The 16582-nt window shown below is 40.1% G+C and overlaps 1 protein-coding gene across 1 annotated transcript in view; it reads right to left on the bottom strand.

Moving 5' to 3' along the window:
- Window positions 1-16285, bottom strand: part of COL14A1 (collagen type XIV alpha 1 chain) — a 191287-nt gene extending 175002 nt beyond the window's left edge. The window contains exon 1 of the mRNA XM_054590440.1: window positions 16197-16285. The gene's annotated coding sequence lies outside the window, so the exon portion shown is untranslated. The remainder of the gene's footprint in view (window positions 1-16196) is intronic.
- Between the last annotated feature and the right edge of the window lie 297 nt (window positions 16286-16582).

The following is a 16582-nucleotide window of genomic DNA, read 5'->3' as shown; positions in this document are numbered from 1 at the left end:
GGTAAATTCCAAAAGTTTACTTGCAATGACCATTATAATCAGACAATCACAATTTCCTTGCAAGTAATTTTGGATGAACCATGGGAAAAATTCTACTCAGCTCCTCCAGTATTCTTTCATACAGTTAAAAGTCTTACTGCTGCATTACATTGCCTACAAAGCAAAGAGAATTTAAAAAACCACTTTGTGCTGATAGTAAATCAGTACTCAGCTTTCATGTCACTGGACTGAATGATCCCTAATCTTTCCTTGCAACCCTTTTTTTCTCATATCTGTGAATCTAAAACTCTTCCAAGTTTTTCTTTTTCATTAGAATATCAATGAAAGAAGAGCTACAAGAAAAAGAGAAATCAAAAGGAAGCAGGAGGGGAGGAAAGAGAAGGGTGAAATTAGGTGAATGTATGGTATTAACTTAAAAGGCCAATCTACAAACCGTTGACTGCAATTCTATAACAAACCATTACAGAGTCCTTTCCTTGGAGACTCAAACATCATGAAGGTTTTCTTCTACCCAGGGTATATTTTTCATTCATATATTCTTTCATTCGAGTATTTCCCACTATTGTTCCACAAAGGTTCCAAGACAACTTAATAATAAATGAACATAATGTATAAGGTAGAGTTGCCAGACTTAACAAATAAAACTGCAGGACTCCCAGTTAAATTTTAATTTCAGATAAACAGCAAAATTTTTGTAGTATGTCCTATGCAATATTTGAGATACTAAATACTAAAAAAATTTTATCGTTGTTTATGTGAAATTAAATTTAAGTAGATGTCCTAGAAATCCTAGTATAAGGGGAAATTTGGTGGGAAAATAGTAGAACGGTAAGTAAAATGAGCAGAGAAAATAAATCTGATTCTGTTAGTGGAGGTGACCATGAATTTGGCACAAAATTATGAACTAGCAGCCCAAGAAAGAAGGAAGCATGCTAAGTTTTAAGGCTTACTGTATTATTAAATTTTAAAACTTTTCTGGAGATCCATAGCTTTTCCTGATACTACGAGCTAAGTAGAGTTTTACCCATCATTCATTCAAAAAAAGGTCACTACTTTATTCACCATAACATTTATTGAGCCCTTACTATGTGTGAAGACTATGTATGTACTTTACACATACATATACTCCTTTAATCCTTACAGCAATCCTTTGAAGTAGGTATGATTTTAATAGCAATTTGCGAGGAGGAAAAGGAGACAAGAAGTTCTCCAAGTCATGTGTCCTGTGAGTTCAAGATCCAAGATTTTTCCCCTCACAGACATAGTAATCAGGCCTGGTAGAAGCATCTTAGGAAAACATTTTTATAGTATCACCCTTCCTACCACTCTCTTTTTATTGTAAATTGTCTTCTCTTGCTCTGGTTTCTGATGAGGAAAAAAAAACTCATCAAAAATAATAAGTTTTACTTGTGCAAAATTAAAAAATACAAGAAAGCATAACAGAATGTGTACTTTTTTATTTTTATTTTTCCCTTACTGAAGTGCAAAAATTTTCTGATAACAGTAAATGCCCTGTTACTATATATGACAGTGTAACTATATTAGCCACTTCTCTTTGAAAATTTAATTGATTTCCAAATTTCCCCAATACACCTAACCCTGCAATGAACATCTTGTTCACATCTCCTTGAATATATGACTATTGAATTCTTTTGACTAAATCCCCAATTGTAGACCTGCTAGGTAAAACAAGACCTGTTTAATGTTTAAAAGGTTTTTGAAATATTTAATAATGCCCCACAGAAAATTACAATGATTTTCAGTTACACCAGTATATAAGTACCAAATCACATCACCTCTATCATCACAGGGGTTGATTGTTTTCAACACCTGCAAATTTGATAGGTAAAATGTGATTATCACAATATCATCTTAATTTGACCTTTTCATAACAAATAAAATGTAATATTCTGTTTGTTGGCTATTTACACTTTTTATATAATACCTGTTCATATTGTTTACCCATTTTCTCACTGACTTACAAGAATTCTTTATATACTGTTAATTTTAACTAATATTTTATAGCATTTTTCCAGGGACTTTTGTTTTGTTTTTCGCTTTTCAACTTTATTGGGTCAAGAACTTTGTTAGCCCTAGATGGTGTGGCTTGCCTGCGAACCAAAAGATCACCAGTTCAGCTGGAGAATGAGTGCCGCCTTCAGGAAGCAGCTCCAAGTGCTAAAGCTCTGGTCACCTGCTTTAATGAGCTTCCTAATTTTAGAGTCCAGCCTCAGCCAATCTTGGGGGCACCGGAGACCTGGCCTTGCTAGTGAGAGTCACAGGGGGGCACGCAGCTCAGTCACCATCACTGGGTGAGTAAGCGTCAAGGCCCCTGTAGAGCTGAGTCAAGGCTAAGCTCTGATTTCTTTCTTTTCTCCATAAAACTGTAGTCACCCCTCTTCCCTGCCTTCCTTCTAATCCTCCAAGACCATTCATTGCTCTTGAGAAAAGATCCTTGGTGACACCTGCTCATCATGACCCAGCCCAGGGCCACGTCGCTGCCCCTCTTTCCATCTGGGGAATATTGGAAATATAGGAGATGGCTTCCTGTTGGCGACCCTTTGTTTCACAAAGGCTTGGAGGCTTCTCTTCTGGTACCATAGCTGGAAAATGATGATCAGTTCCTGAAATCCCAAACAGGATCTTCTCCTCATTTGGAGTGATGGGGTCTGGGGCTGGGGCTGGGGTCAGGAGCACATCCAGTGGTCATGGCTCAAGCGGCCGCTCGCGGGACCCTTCCAATAATGAGCTTCTACGCGATCCTGTGACAGGGCAGCTCAGCGAGAGGGCATTGACGAGAGCCATTTCAGCCGCATTCCATCAGGTTTCCGCTCTACTTAAGCAGCTCTGAAAGTTGCCCAAAACAGTGTCCCCTTGGAGGGGCATATAACTCACAAGGGGCAATCCACAAAATGGCATTGACTTGTAGACCACCACCCCATCGTTTGGAAAAGCCATCCGTCCCTGCTGTTTGCTTTCTCAGATTTTCTGTAACATTGACACAATATTCAAGGCCGTGGAGATGAGAGCCAGGTCTCTGTGAGGCAAGACTTGGGCAATGATAAGTCTCAGGGATTCCAAGGTCCATCCATCTTGGGTCTGTTTGTGCAAGTCTTGGACTGAATTTGTGCAGCACATTGATGTGCTAGGTTACGGCAGAATCCCTTCAACATCTGCCAGACATTTCCCAGAGTCTGGAGATTCCTCATGGGACCCTCTTTCCAGGCCCATTTATCTTTGTTGTCACTGTTTTTATATAATGTTGCCTGGTTATAGATAATTTTTAAATCCGTGTTAGTCACCAAAACTGACTAAAAGTTTTCTTTAAAGGTTTTGGTGTCAGGATTATTCTAGCTTCTTAAAGTTAGAAATCTTTCCATATTTTCATTGTTTTGTAATTGTTTAAGTAGTGTGAAGATGACCTATGAAGTCCTATAAGTAATTTTTTGCAACTTTATTGAGATACAGTTGATATATGATAAACTGCACATAAAGTATACCACTTGTTAAGTTCTGACATATGTATACACTTATGACGTACTTCCCTTTTTTGAAGCTAATCCCACACAACTTTTTAATTTTTTTTCTTGTTATAGATATACTTAGCCTTTTCTAGTTGTTCTACCCTGGATATTTTCCCATAAAATTATATAGTTTTTTGTTTTAATTTTCAAATTTATTAGCAGAGTTGTGTGATTTCTCAAGTTAAAACATATTTCTTTCTGGTTGTATCTCCATTATCACTGTTAAATTTATGTGTCTCTGACTTCTCTTTTCTCTCTGAACTAGATAAACTATGTATCTGTCCAAATTACATTTTCTGAGAATGTTTTTTAACTTCTCAATATTATTGTTATCTGATTTATTTTTGATTTATCACTAGTAATTCTTTCTTTTCCTTTTCTGCTTTACTTGTTGTTGTTGTTTGTGATTATTTTGTTAAATCCTCAATTAATGTAATATTATCTTTTATTTGAGACCATTAATTTTTTTTCTGAATATACTTTGGCAATATCATATAAGCATTAATTTTCTTTTAGGCCAAGAGTTATTGCAGTGAGTATAGCAAAGCATAATTCTATGAAGCTTCAAAGAAATATGACTCAGTCCCTTAAGCCTCTGATATTCTGGTTTTATTCAATAGAAATATCGTATATCCAGAGAAACAAATATTTATATTTCTTTCAAGCAGTCACTCTTTTGTGTTTCCAATTAAAGGGAAATGCAAATACTTTGATAATCATATAAGTAATTAAGTTAAGATCTTATAATAAAATTTAAAAATATACTCCTTAAAATTCCCAATGGAATCAGAAACACATTAAATTATATATAATTTGCACATGTATATATGGAATTTTAGCCTGGATTAATTTATTACAGATTAGTAAACCAACCTTTTGTCAGGGTACAGAGGAAATGAGACAAATGATGAGTAAATTTTGATAAAATATAGGAGAAAAGGCCCCAGGCCATCTGTTGAACACTAACCCTACAGAGGCAAGTAGAATAAGATTAGGCAGACTATCCAAAGGAGTGTGAGTAATCCTTATGTAGACAGCAGGCATGAATACAGGGGATTTGAAAAGATATGGAAGCAGGCTGCAGCCCTGTCGCAACCAAAACGTCAACAGTGCCTTTTGACCCAGTGATTCCACTGCTGGGGTTATGCCCTAAGAATCCTGAAACACCAATTCAAAAGAACCCATGCACCCCTATGTTCATAATGGCATTATTTACAATAGCCAAGTACTGGAAACAGCCTAAGTGCCCATCAGTAAATGAGTGGATCTAAAAACTATGGTACATTTACACAGCGGAATACTATGCAGCAGAGAACAAAGAAGGAACTCCTAGCCTTTGTGACAGCATGGATGGAACTGGATAGCATTATGCTAAGTTAAATAAGCCAGGCGGTGAAAGACAAATAGCATGTGATCTTGCCTATAAGTGGAACCTAAACAAGAAAACAAACAAATGAGCAAAATGGAACAAGAGACTTGGAAATAAAGAACAAACTGACAGTGAACTGGGGGAGGGGGGCAGGAAGGCGATAATGGGGGAAAGAGGGGGAAGGGTCAAGTCAACGAACACGTATAAAGGACCGATGGACAAGGACAGTTGAGGGTGACGAGGGATTGAATGTGGCAGGGAGGATAAGCAGGGCAGAGGAGAGGAATGGGGGAAAAATGGGGACAACTGTAATTGAACAAGAAATTTTTTTTTAATTTAAAAAAAAGGACATCAGCAAATCTGCCTGTCACCAGATAGCTGCCCCTGACACCCAAAGAAAACAAAAACAGCAGAATCACCATCTCAACTCAAAATGTTCTTCCTTAGATTTTGTTCTGAAAACATTATAACCAGAGGTTTCCATCAGAACAAGACCAAGAGAAGGACAGGGAAGGAAAAAGGCATTTGTCTGTCTGTCTTTTTGCCATGCATTTTAAGTGCAGAGGACTTTTAACACATATCACATGATAGTATGTTAACATAGGAGAAAAAGTGCTTTGACCAGCCACAGTCCAAAAGCTTTCTCTGTTCTCATCAAAGCACTGGACTCCCTGTGTCCCAATGTTTTAAAGCCACACTTAACATGCTGCAGTGGAAGTTAATGTACATTTCACGTAATAAGGAAGGAAGGAAGGAAGGAAGGAAGGAAGGAAGGAAGGAAGGAAGGAAGGAAGGAAGGAAGGAAGGAAGGAAGGAAGGGAAGGAAGGAGAGAAAGAAAGAAAGAAAGAAAGAAAGAAAGAAAGAAAGAAAGAAAGAAAGAAAGAAAGAAAGAAAGAAAGAAAGAAAGAAAGAAAGAGAAAGAAAGAAAGGCAATCTGAGTCTTAATTGTTTTTTCTTTGGCGGGGGGGTGGGTTTTTTTGTAACCTGGGTATTATTTGTTATAGCTGTAGCTTATCTTTAAATTCTTCCTCTTTTTTTTGTTTATTTTAAAGTAGGATGAATAATACCATATTGGGAGAAGTAGAAATTTAGTTTTCCCAAGGTTGTCTGCCAAGTCCCCAAATTTTTGGACAGTGAAATAGGGGCCAAAAATATTCCAATTCCCATTAAAGTGGCATGACATAGTTTAACATTGGCCAAAATGTCAAAGCCTAATTTCTTGAAACTTTGCCCAAAACCCTGCAGAAAACAAATAACTCTGCCTTAATTTGTGTGTGTATGTGGTTTTAAACATCATGACAGAAATGGTTCCTTATCTCTGAGTTTAGAGGGTATAAACCAATTTGGGTAAAGTTGGTAATGTTTAGTATAAATTTTCTCAAAACACTGTCACAATTCTGTAATCAGTAATTTAAAACTATCATCATTAGGGTGAATTCATCTTTCCTTCACATGTTTGTTTTATTTAATCTCATTTGTAAGGTTAAATTTAACAAGGGGCCCTGAGCACAGCTTGTTTTATCAAAATTCCTTAAAATATTTATTCTAAAGTTTTTGTAAACCATTCATACATATGCACACACACAGACTTACACACATATACATCCAAACCTTGGATAATGTTCTATTCAATCAGTGTTGACTTACAAAGAAAAACCCATAAACTTAAATAAAATTGTAGCTAGCCATCTAGTATACCAGGCCCTGAGAGAGGTTACCTATAGCATTACAATTTTCATTCCAACAATTGCTTATTAAGAGCCCTACCAATACGGTAATTTGCCATGTATAATGCATACTTTTTTGCCCAAATATTTGAGCAAAAGCAAAGCAAAGACCAGAAAACAAAGGGAAAAATAAGGATGCACATTATACATGGGTAGTACCTGAAATATCTAGGACCTGTTCTTGTGTTATGAAATTAATTGTTAAATAAAATTTCTTGCACCACAATATGTTCAAAAACAAATGCTAAAATCCTTTTATAATACAAAGACAAGTATCTAAATATAAATAAATAAATTATTGAATGAAAAAATTAAAACAAAGATTTTTTTCTCCTGAAAATTTGGGCCCAAAACATGGGTGTGCATTATACATGGTGAAATATGGTAACCAAAGCTCTCTACTTGGTATTAAGGATACAAAAGTTCATACTCTATGATCCCTTCCCTCAGTCAGATCACTTACAATTTTATTAAAAAGGAAGAATGCAAGCAAATATGTTGCAAAGAGAAATGAAGTACCTATGAAATAGAACAAAGAGTTGGCAAAAGTGGCAACATAAATAGAAAACTAGAAATTAGGAAGACAGCTCTGCCTATAATTTGCTAGAGATCTTTGACTAACTGGTTTAACTATTCTATGAGATGGTTTCTTTATCAATAAAGTGTGCAAATTAACATCTACTTTATGAATGATTGTGATCCTGTTAATAGTATACTTAAAACACAGGTAGCTCTCAAATGTCTCAAATGTCCAGTAGCATGTTAGCAATGGGTTGAAAGAATGCAAAGGAAAAGGGAATGGTAATAATTAATGAATTTGCTACTTGAATAGATACTAAAGGAGGAAGGAATCTGGAATTCTTTATCTCTTCCATCATATTAAGGTTGTGGGACTAACTTGGCCTAAAGGTTTAGGCAAAAACAGAAGATCCAGATCACGACACAGGCACAATATTTTCGAGAGTGAATGACTTTAACTTTTCTAAATACATTCCTATCCACTTTTATCATTTTCCAGATGACAGTTCAATGCAGGTTCAAAATAATCAACCATATGAAGATGTGGAATATTTGACTTAAGAGTAATTCATAGACTTAGGAAAAAACGTAGCAGCTCTAGTAGACAAGTTGATGCAAAAAAGATGTGAAAAAAATGAGAATGTTCAAGCATGTTTTAATTAAGCCTAGGAAAAATAAGCATCAGAGGCACATAGGGGATATCTTCAAATGTTTGAAGAGCTTTCATGTGGAGGATAACACAAGATTATTTTGCCCACTTGCTGTGAATAGAACTTGGATCAATGGACTGATCCACAGAAATGTGGGTCTGAATATAAGAATTCTTTAACACTTAGAATAGGTTCTTCTCTTTTACTAGAAATTCTGAGGCAGAAGTGGGTTAAATCATACATCCATATAAGATAGGTTATGAAGAGATTCCTGAATTTGTGGACAGGGGAACTCAATGAAATGACCTCTAAGATGTCTTTCCCAACTCTACATTGTTAAAACTTTAATATCCACTTTAGAGAATGACAATTTTATAGTCAACTGATGACCTACGTATCACAGATTTTTAGGTAAGAAAGCAAAGACTAAAAATAGGTCTAGTGTGTCTGCTCAGTGTGTTGACATTGTCTAGCATTCCTTATGCCTTCTCTCTAATGAAAATATCACCCTCTTCACATCCAGAATAATCAAAAGGGTTTTCAGGATTAGCTAGCTAGTAGGATCTACTGAAAAGGAAGCCCTGGAGGAAGTCAGCGATTATTACCCTTATCTGTTAGCATCACAACATAGCAGAAAACAAATCTAAATTAGGAATGAAGACCTGGTTTTGCTACTGTTAGCTTGGCAATTAGCCTTCTTCCCCCTAAACAAACTTCCATGGTGCATGGCATTGTGACCAGAAATCAGGTGGAAAGCCAGTCTTATTAGCATGAAATGTAGAAAGGTGGAAGAACTCAGGAATGCCAGAGAGGCTAACAACTGAGAAGGGATATGTCAGAGAAGAGTGAGCCACAATGAGGGGAAATAAAATCTGTATAAAAACTCCCCTTCGATCCTGGATACGTCAGAATAGAAGGTCAATTAATCAGGAAAATAATCGAATATTTAAAGATATGATATCAATCTCACATGAATCATTTTAGAAAACCTAGAATGTTTAGAAAACTTATTAACAGACTAAATGATACATAGATGGATAGATAGATATCTCAATAAAAGCAGAGAAAACATTTGAGAAAATTTACTATCCATTCATGATTAAAAAAATAAGCAAACTAAGAATAGAAAGAAATTTTATCAATATGATAAGGGGCATATGTGAAAATCTCACAGCAAATATCATATTTAATGGTAAAAATATTGAATGCTTCTCTCCTAAGATCAAGGAGAGGACAAGAATGTCAACACTATAACATCTTACTATTTCATTCAACATTGTACTAGAGGTCCTAGTCAGTGCAATAATGTAGGTAAAAGAAATAAAAGAAAGAATAGGAAGGAAGAAGTAAAATTTTCTTTAATTACAATCGATGTGATTTTTTACATAGATAATCCTAAAAAACCTACCAAAGAAACAAAACCTACTTGAACTAATAAATAAATTTAGTAAGGCTACAGAACCTAAATCAATATGCAAAAATTAGTCATATTCTTAGAGCAGCAAACAAAAGCAATACTTTTACAGTTCCATTTATGGTAACATCAAACAACACAAAATACTTAGAAATCAAGTCCTCTGCACTCTTCAATGAAATGCTTAGAAAGTAGTAAGATATGAAAGTCCTCTATACTCTTTGCAGTAAAAACTACAAACATACAAAACTACACTCTCAAGATAAATTAAAGAAGGACTAAAAAATAGAGAGTGTACCATGTTCATGGATTGGAAAACTCAACATTGTTAGGATGTCTTCAAATTTATGTGTAGATTCAAAGCAACCTTAATCAAAATCTCAACAAGTCATTTTTTTGTAGAAATTAACAAACTGATTCTAAAAATTGCATAAAAAAATGCAAAGGACTTAGGACAGCCAGGGCAGTCTTTAAAAAGAAGAGTCAGATGACTAACAATTCCTGATAGCAAGCCTTGATATAAAGCAACTGGAAAGGCATGTTATTCTTTTGAAGGGCTACTGGGTTCTGTTTGCTAATATGTTACTAATATTAATAAGAGCACTGATATAAATAAGTGAGATTAGGCTATTATTCTTATTTTATGCTGTCATTTTTATATAATTTATGTCATTTTGTAAAATCTTCTGATTTTATAAAGATAACTTTAAGGTTTTTCCATATATGCTACTCTGGAACATATATAATACTACCAATATTATTGATTTTTTTATATTTCATTAACACAAAACCATGGAGATTTGTCATTTTGGGAAGACTACTTTTTATTAAAATTTTCAAATTTTTATATCCACTTTTTTACTCAAAATATCTTTATAAACTAGGGTCAGTTTTAGTAATTTGTATTTTGTTTAAAAGTGCATTTTATATAAGAATTCTAATTTATTGGCAACTATTAGTTTAATTATTACGTAATTATTTAAATTTCCACAGGTTTTGTAATTGTTTTTCCATTCTCGTTACTTATCTTGTATATTTATGCTCCTCTCATTCTGCTTTGAAAATACAGAAAACGGAATCAAAGTCACAGCATCAAAAAGAAAGGGAAATTCCCAGGTTTCGGCACATACACACATAAAAAGAAGGGGAATAAATAGTAAAACAGTAATGAAGAATGTGGAGGAAAGAAAAAAATACAAAGGTGAAGATGAGGAGGCAAAGAAAACAAAAGAAAAACAAAGGAAAAAAAGGCAAGGGAATGAGAAAGAGAGAAAAGAAAATAGTACAAAGACAGAAAGAATCCAAGATGATGTTCCTGGCCAGATAGGGGTCAATGTTGCCTAGATGGGTGCCACTCAGAATAGCTAGTCTGTGAACTGTTTGTTCTTGGTCCACAATGAGATAAGGAGCTTATGCAAAAATGTAAATCAGCACATTGTCTATCTTCCTTCACTAAACAAGCTTTTCTATGAAAAAATATCTCCGCTGAACTAACAGTGTGCTTAGTAACATATTTGATGTACATCCTGGTGCCATTTTATCTCATTAAGGGGAAGTAACAGTTTGTGGGTGGGCACCACCCAGCAGATGGCGAATTCGAGTAGCACCAGCCGAGATCCCTCACAAACCAGACCTCGCAGGGACTGCATTCCCCGCATCCCTCTGCAACTCTCCAGCTAAATTCACTGCCTCAGGAACTATTTTTATCTTTAGGGTCTTGGGTACCACGAGACATCCACATGGACAGTTTACCCCATAATCAAAAAGGTTCAAAGTGCACAACTGGTAATCCATAAACATTGATGGGTTCAATGATCAATAATTCAGCGATGAGGGGTGATGTGTACAGTTCACAGTTGATGCACGGCGTGATTCGCTCTGGGCCTGGGGTGAGTGATGCTTGAAACCGGCAGCGTTATGCTCTCAAAGTCGTATGTGAAGTTGTGTTGTCCCGAGGAAGGGGGGCTGTTTTCTTCTCCCAACGGCAGGGGCCTGCCCAGAGGAACCACCTTTCTTGAACTTACAGACACACTCTATGGAGGCCATGTGCAGTTCTGGGAATTACTCAAATGCAAGAGATGTGACTGCAAATCAGCCTCAGAAATGCAGCTGTTCAGTCTTAAGTTCGATGCTCTAAGTTCTACATGATAGAAGGCTGAACCACCCCAAACGTGTGGCCAACGGGAGTGACAGGCAGCTCCTTTTTTTTTTTTTTTTTAAGATTGCATTTATTTGTTTTTCAAGGAGAAGAGAGGGAGAGAGGGAGAGAGGGAGAGAAACATCAATGTGTGGTTGCCTCTTATGTGCCCCCCACTGGGGACCTGGCCCAAAACCCAGGCATGTGCCCTGAATGGGAATCAAACCAGCGACCCCCTGCTTCACAGGCCAGCATTCAGTTCACTGAGCCACGCCAACCAGGGCAACAGACAGCTCCTTGAGACTCAGGAATGTTCCATCACCTCTCTCTCTTGCTCTTTCTCTCTCTTCTTACAAGTACTGCCATAGCGCCTAGGTCAAAGACATGAGGGATTGCTTTTTAACTATACTAAACTCTATGCCTATAAGCAGTATACATGGTAGCCACACACCTCAGCAAAGACATTCCATCCTCCCCACAGGCTTCCCTGACCTTCCAAGTCTGGACCAGCTCTCCTCCTGGGTTTCCTTCTGTTGTAATCTTCATATTCCACTCTGGAGCACTTAACACTGTGTTCTAATTGGTTATTTGCATTTCAGTTTATTCACCACTGCATTTTGAGTGCTTAGCACTGTTGCAGTACATGGCAAGAACAGGGCTGGGAAGCAGAGGAAGAATGGAAGCAAAAATGAACCTGCAATAAACCATCATTTATAGATACCAATTCAGCAAGCTCCTCTCTACAAAATCAGACAGAAAACCATCCAAAAGCAGCCAAGTATCCCTAATTATAGACACTTCCTGAGACACTTGGACTCAGCAAAGCCCAGCCTCCCTCTGGATCAATTTTCATAAACAAATCTGATAACTTCTGGAAGGAAAGAGACAAAGCACTGTTCCTTAAAATTCCGAGTCAGGGACACCTGCCAGGCTAACCCTACCAACCAATGCTCATTAGCAGAAAACTTTGTCAAAAACATTGATAAAGAATTAACTGGCCCTGGCTGGTGTGGCTCAGTGGATTAAGTGCCAGCCTGCAAACCAAAAGGTTGACAGTTCAATTACCTGTCAGGGCACATGTTTGGGTTGTGGGCCAGTTCCCCAGTTGGGGGGGTGCAAGAGGCAACTGATGGATGTTTTTCTCACACATCTATGTTTCTCTCTCTCTTACTCCCACTCTTCCCCTCTCTCTAAAAATAAATAAATAAAATCGTTTTTAAAATTCTTAAAAAAAAATTGCCTTCAAGAAATGGGTGGTGTCTAGACTCCAAGCCCTGATTTAAGGAGACACTGAGATCTAGAATTTCCCATTGGCTTTCTAGTCACAATTCCTGCAAACAAAATAAAAAACAAAAAGGCAGAGAAAGAGAGAAGGGGGAAGTGGGAAGAAGAAAAAGGAGAAGAAGGAAAAAGAAACAGGAGACAAGGGTAACCATTTTTGTCTTCCAGGCTCTGCACTAGATCATCTTAGACCTCACAACAACCCTACTGGATGGCTGCCACTCCCCCTGTTTTCTGGATGAGAAAAACAGAAGCTCAGACACTTTAAGGAGGGAGCTGTCACTTAATCAGGTAGTTGTCACTTGCTGGTTTTGTGACTCCAGTCAAAGTAGTTTATGTCCCTAAAGCTCACTGATCTCTAAATTGGGCAACTTAATTGTGTTTCTGAAAAGGAAAGGTCAGATATTCAATAGATTCTCCAAAAAAGAAAAAAAAGGCCAGCAATTCCACCATCCCCACTGAAATAGGATGTTTGGTCCTCATCAAGGCTTATTTTATATAGAAGAGTAACTGGGCTCAGGCTGGTGTGGCTCAGCGGGTTGGACGCTGGACTACCAACCAAAAGGTCACCAGTTTGATTCCCAGTTAGGGCAAATGCCTGGGTTGCAGGCCAGGTTCCCAGTTGGGGGTATATGAGAGGCAACAGATCCCACCTTTCTCTAAAAATAAATAAATCAATCTTTAAGAAAAATTGTTTTAAAAAAGAGTAACTGGATTCCTCTCACCTTTTATTTAGTTACAGAAGGAACAGGAGAAGGTTGTCTCCTTGACATCCAATCCCAAAGTGGGGAGTTGGTTTGTGTCATTTTCCTCTTACCCCCTCCTCCCATCTGGCTGGCCTCTCTGTTTCCCCCAGGAACCATCCAATGTATTTACCAATGACCTTTTTCTTTACAAACCCCCATAATCCCAGATAATGTGTTAGCTCAGTGGTGCTCAAGCAACAGCACCTCAGCCTGCAGAAAGGACCTGGTCTTTGAAAGGGATCTTAGGTTACACTCGAAGGGCCAGGAAACAGCAATAGTACGGCTGCGTTTGGCTTCATGACAGCAAATATATCTCCAGAGTCATGTAATTGTCAGCTGAAAACAGGGTTTGCATTTTACTAAGCAACACTAGGAAGTATTTAAAAGTCAAAGGGAGCACAGCTCCTAAGCCCCGTTTTTGGTGGGCTGGGGCTGCCCCATGCCCCTCAGGCAACACCGGGGTGCTCGTCCTATTCTTAAGGTCCTGGCTGCTCTGAAAACCAAGCCTTGCATATAAAGTTCTCTGCAATCCTCAGCTGGACCATTAGCAGCAGGATAAGGGCCAAAGGGCTCCTCCCATCAATCCTGAGGCTTGGGACCCACCCAAAACTGCTCCAGGAATTCTAATGGGTTCCAACTAATTCTATCCAGGGAATTACTAGGAAGCCTCACCAGTGTGACTGCTCTCCTTTCAAAGGGACTCCCGGGATGTCAGGGCCGCAGCGGAGGTTCAGGTCCAGCCTGGCTCGGGGCTCCCAAGCAGGAGGAGGAGCAGAGGGCCCGGGGTTCATGAGAGCCTGAACATCGTGCACAAACCCTGAAAACATTTTGCTAGGTGAAAGGAGCCGGTCACAAAGGACCACACACATATCGCATGCTTCCCTTTATAGGAAATGTCAACGGAAAGTAGACGAGTGGATGTCGGTTGCCGGGAGCTGGGTGGGGTGGGGTGGGGGAGGACAGGCTGAGAAGAAATGGGGAGGTACCGCTAACAGGTACGGATCTTCTTATTAGAGTGATAAAAATGTTCTAAAATTGATTGTGGTGATGGTTGCACAAGTCTGGGACTATATTAAAAACCGCAAAATGGTATGCCTGAATAGTGTATGAATTATATCCCAATACAGGTATTTTTTTTAAAAAATACTATCCTAAAGTTTGTCTTAACACTAAGCACACATTGGGGCCATGTTCAGAGGAAATCCATCCAAGTTCCTCTTTTGGAACAACCAAAAATCCAAATACTATTCATTCATTCATTCATTCATTCATTCATTCAGGCATGCATGCATTCACTCATCGAAATTGACCAGTGAGTCCTCTGTGTGTAGAAGCGGATCACCTTGCCGGAAACAGAACACTAGTTCACCTACCTCACTGCACTCAGCATAAGCCGGTTCACTGGATGTGAGCAGGGCCTCTTTATTACACCCAACTAGGAAGTGCCCCCCGCCCGCCCTCTCTAGGGGGAGCCCCAGAGCCTTTAACAGGGGAGCCTCGGGAAGACCTCTTTCCATTTCTCCTCCTTACAGACCCATCAAAGTCTTAGCCCCGTATTTCTTTGTTGCTGACCCTTCCCATCTTCTTCAGCTGCGGATGGGAGCAGGCTCCCAGGAATTTCCACAAGGGAGTCCAGAAGTTCCAAAGGGAATGGGGCTCTCGGTAGTTCCAGAAGCAATTCTTAGGAGGAAATTCAGGCCCCTATGAGAGCTGCATACAAGCTCCATTTTGGTCTCTTTCCCTAAAGACAAGTCCAAAGCCCTCACTTAAGCAAAAGGGGCGACCCCAGGTCAACTCTGAGCTCATCCGCCAGAGGGCGTGCGTGCCACCGAGCGTGCTTGCCGCCAAGGACCCAAGAACCGAGCTCCTAAAGCGAGTGCCTGTGGTCGGGACGCCCAGTCCTACCTAAGGGTGACCCACTCCACGCGCGCGCTGCTCTTGGCCCAGCCCTAACCCTTCTTGCCTGTGCGCGCCGCACGCCAAAGCTCGGCTCTGCGCACGGGATGCATCTTCGCCCAGACGCCCAGTACTCGGAGGCTTGAGGCAGGGAGGGATCCAGAGAGAAAAAATGCCGGGAGGTGAGGGGTGGAAAAGCCGGGGCACAGAGGATCTTCCAACGACACAGCCTAGGGGTGTATCTCAAAGCTTCACGCGAAGTAAAACGCACGAAGCATCAGAGTTTCTTGACACCGAGACATCGAGGCAGGCTACCGCCAGCATCCGACATCAGGACGCTCTTCCTGGCGGTCCTTTCTGCGTCTAGTCTAGCGCCTTAGTCCCCAAGGCTAAAATATGTGGCAGTACCAAGCAGCGGCGGAGTGAGCTGCCCCCGTGACTTCCATCGATTTATCTCCCAAGCGATTCCCCAATACAATCAGAATAAAAACAGCATGTTTTCTGTTTATATACAGCTCTCCAACGCAAGTCCCTAAGCCCCCTTTTCACCAGACTGCCGCCTTTACTAAAACTCTTCCACTTGGAAATTCTAGTGTCGCCAGCGTCTCGAAGTTAGACCTGCTTCTTCCCGCCCCACGCTCACAGCACCCAAGTGTAGAGAAAAGCCCCCGGGAGCAACATTGTCAGTGTCACATGCATTCACATCACGCAGCCCGTTCAATCTCCCTGCGCAGCGGCCCCCGCGAGGAGGCTATGGGGTGCACGGTCTCATCGCACCCCAAGGGTCCCCGGGCTATCCGGGGCGCACGGGAAACGAAGGTCCCAGGAATTGCATTGTATGTGCAGGAGGCTCGCCCTCGCCACTTTTCCTTCCTCAGCACTAGACTTTTCGAAGCCAACCCGAGGAGAGGCAGAGACAGATTGGAACTGACCTGTGCAGGGCAAGCTTCCAGCCCAGGTTGGGGACCTCTCGGTGCCTAGGAAGATCCAAGTCCTGCCGCGAGTTGGTTCTTGGCAGCGCACGGCCCTCTCTTGCTTCCCGCCTAGCGCCCCTTTTAATTAGCCTCTCTCCCTCTCTCTCTCGCTCGCCCTCACCCTCTCACCCTCTCCTGCTCCCACTCCCAGTGGCCTGGAGCTGCCTCCTCTCCAGCGCTTCCCTCCTGCTGGGCTCCCGGGATCAGATAAGAGGCAAGGAAGGCCAGTAGGCGGCCAATTATAGAGCAGAAGGTGGCCGTGGGGGCGGAGGTTGGGGTGGTGGGAGGCAGGCCTAAGTCCCAGACACCTCCACTTTATTTCCTCCTCCTCTCCCCAACCCCGA

This window comes from Pteronotus mesoamericanus, unplaced genomic scaffold, assembly GCF_021234165.1.
Source record: "Pteronotus mesoamericanus isolate MK-2021 breed Mesoamerican mustached bat unplaced genomic scaffold, CSHL_Meso_final scaffold_174, whole genome shotgun sequence".
NCBI classification, from domain to species: Eukaryota; Metazoa; Chordata; class Mammalia; order Chiroptera; family Mormoopidae; genus Pteronotus; species Pteronotus mesoamericanus.
Note: the sequence above shows the minus strand (reverse complement) of the source record. Positions and strands in the feature narration are given on the sequence as shown.